General features: G+C 43.6%; 1 non-coding gene across 1 annotated transcript; it reads left to right on the top strand.

Annotated features, from left to right (window-relative positions):
• The first annotated feature begins 1,846 nt into the window (after window positions 1-1,846).
• LOC111815815 lies at window positions 1,847-1,979 on the top strand. Its single transcript, XR_002820449.1, has one exon. It is a non-coding gene; the product is annotated as a small nucleolar RNA SNORA1 (small nucleolar RNA).
• The last annotated feature ends 1,218 nt before the right edge of the window (window positions 1,980-3,197 follow it).

The following is a 3,197-nucleotide window of genomic DNA, read 5'->3' as shown; positions in this document are numbered from 1 at the left end:
CAGAGCTGGGTATTGAACCCAGGCCCTTGCGCTTGCCAGGCAAGTACTTACTCCACTGAGCTATGTCCCCAGCCCCTGTGTAGTGGATTTCTAACAGGTGCTCAACTTATTATACCAAACTGAATTAAATTAATGTGGTGCTGAGTGTGGGAAGCCCACCTGAGGGTTGGTGTCAGCAGCATAAAGGCAGAATAGGAGAGGCTGCCAAAGCTGTTTGGAGAAGCTTTTGGAGTTGTTGGAAGTTGCTAGTTTTCTTAGGCTGTTCTTCTGGAGGACCTTGTCATGCTGGCTTTCCCAGTGAACTTTGGAGAAGCTTGGTTCCTCATCTTGAGTATCAATTTCTGGCTCTGAAGGGGAAGATGGTGTACTACTCAGCTTTAGGAAGCTTGTTGTATTGACTTTCCTGATGATGGGAGCTCAGCTTTCCTCATCTCTGGAGGAGCTGGGATCCTCACTGTTGCTGAGGACAGCTGTGGTACTTTTGGGGGAGTTCTGGTGCTTATCTTGAGCATTGCTTCCTAGCTCCAGTTCAGATCCCTCAGCTTGCTAGCACAGATTCCTCATCCCACTGCCATAGGCTTCCTAGCTTCCACCACTGACCTTTGGGCCTTTCCAGCACATGTCCATGAAGCAGGCCTGCCTGGGACTTCGTTGTGGGCTCTAGGCCTCCAGTTGGACTGGTGGGAGGCATTGTTATGAGCTCTAGGCCCTCAGCTGGATTCGTTAGTATTTAATGTGTGGATAGATTTCCTGCACTCTTAGTATGTGATGCTTGGGTGATTCATTATAAAATACTATTATAAAATGTGTCCTGTACTGTGTTGTTCATCTTGCAGAAACCCCAAACAGTGACAGGTTGACAGTGGTTTAGCTCTGACCTAGGTTCCCTGAATAGGTTGGTCTTTGAGAAGTCCTTCACAGCTCTGCCATAGCATGTGGAGTGGAAGTGTGATGGATGTAGAGGCCAAGGGCAGGGTACTAGGAGGTAATGTTTCCAGGAAAAATGAACATGGAATGAGTAGAAGGTGTGCCTCAACAATACTGTCCAATCCAGTAGTGAGCACTGTTTTTCATAGTCATAGTAATTAAACTGATTATTTATATAACCAAAGATTGTCTTTACTACTTTGGATGATTTCGTGATCAATCCTGAGTCTTTTGGTGAATCTTTTTGGCGTCTTTTATGTAGAAGATTGTGTCATTTGCAAATAATGATATTTTGACTTTTTTTTTTTTTTTTTTTTTTTTGTGGAACCAGGGATTGAACTCAGGCCCTTGTGCTTGTCAGGGAAACACTTATTCCACTGAGCCATCTCCTTGGCCCTTGACTTCTTTCTAGTGCATATCCTTTTTTATTTTGGATTTGGGTAGTTGACTGCTCAGATCTTTCTGCAGTGTCAAGGCTGTGAGGAGTGACCCTGGAAACTGTGGATATGGGCCGGAAGGAGACCTCTTCTCTGGAGGAGTTCACTGCAAATGATGTCTGGAGATGGGGTAAGGGGAAGCAGGGAGTAGGGGTATCTTGAGGCAGGCATATACCTAACACTTTATGGGGCTGTCAGGTAGCCAAGGTTAGAAGGTAGATTTGGGCAGTGGCATTAGCTGGATTGAGAAGGCCATAGAAGGACTTGGCCTTCTCTATGAGAAAACAGTCCTAACACTTGCTACTTGGTGTGCCCCCTAAGCCTCACTGTAGCCTTATCAGCCTATTTCTCCCAGAGGCTGGGGGAGGAAGTACTAGTAGGTTGTTGGGAGCCACAGGAAGGTAGGAAATTGATCAGATGTGTGTAGGTGGGACTGGGTCTCAGTGCCTAAAGCAAACAAGCTACCTCAGTCCTGAGAAAAACATCTTATTCTGGATTAGAATGGGCACTGTTGATTGGTGTCCAGAATTGGTCAATGTGGCTAAAATTGAGACACAGGTCATGCTTCCATCACAGTAAATATTTACAGTGGTGACAATGAGACCTGTAACATTTTGAAAAAAAAAAAAAAAAGAAAAACATCCTGTCTGGTTCAGATCAACTACTAGTCCCTAGACAACCTTGTGTCACATGTTACTAACTTTGCAAAAGTATAAATAAAGGGTCATTTTGTTGTGCATTTGACTTAGTCTTGCCCATCAGGCAGACTAGCAACTACCTAGCCCAGCTTTTGTCTTATTTATCTTGCTAATTCCTGCTGCCAAGTCTCCCTGGGTAAAACTTAGTTCAGAGTAAGACCAACAGATCCCTACAGTAGGTGTCGGAGGCATCTACCCCACTCCACTGGGGCTGACAGTAGTGACTTTGCTGTTCTGTTCTGTAGTTTTGTGACTCTATTTACATTTCATTTGAAAGGGAAGGTGAAAAATGAAAGCATGTCAGAGATGATTTTGAGGTTATTTCATAGCATTTAGAAGAAAGGAAGCAAAAATGGAAAAAAAAAAGATGAAAGGGGAGCCAGGTGTGATGGCTCACTCTTGGAATCCCAGTGCTTGTGAGGCTGAGGCTGGGAGAGCATGTGGGTTTGAGCAAGCCTGAATTGCATAGATGACTCAAAAAGGCAAAAAGAGAAAGAAAAAGAATAATAGAGGGGGCCAGGGAGATGGCTCAGTAGGATAAGCGCTTGACTGGCAAACTCAAGGATCTGAGTTCAATCCCTGGTTCCGCAGAAACCCCAAAACAAACAAACAAACAAAAAATAATAGAAAAAATAAAGGAAAGCATCATTGTGTGAACTGTATTTTTACCAAAGTCCACTTCAGGTCTTACCTCTTGTGTGCCATGTGGGCAGCCTGTCTCATCTGTTGCACTCAGAGTGCGTCAGGCAGCAGCATAGTAAATGACATGATGGATTGACCCAGGTTGCAGGGGAGTGCAAGACTTTTGTTGTAGCCGCAGGCCTTATTTTCAGGAATATGAGCTAGAGAGGGAATTGTTACAAATAGTTCATCACTTTGCCTCACGAACCCCTTTAGGCTCTGGAAGAATAAGTTAAATATGCAATACAAATTTCCACTAAGTAAAAATTGTTTTAATTCTTACAGAAGACTTATGTTTGGTTTTCATCAAGAATACAAAGCCAGAAGATCTTCTTCATACTTCCCTTCCTAGACCAGAGGGCAGCTTGTCCCTTATCAAAATCTGAGCCACATCCATATGTCTGAAAGACTTGGCTGTAAGGTTGTTGTTGTTTTGTCTTTTTTTTTTTTTTTT

The sequence above is a fragment of the Octodon degus genome, unplaced genomic scaffold (assembly GCF_000260255.1).
Source record: "Octodon degus isolate 3935 unplaced genomic scaffold, OctDeg1.0 scaffold00021, whole genome shotgun sequence".
In the NCBI taxonomy this organism is placed as follows: domain Eukaryota; kingdom Metazoa; phylum Chordata; class Mammalia; order Rodentia; family Octodontidae; genus Octodon; species Octodon degus.
Note: the sequence above shows the minus strand (reverse complement) of the source record. Positions and strands in the feature narration are given on the sequence as shown.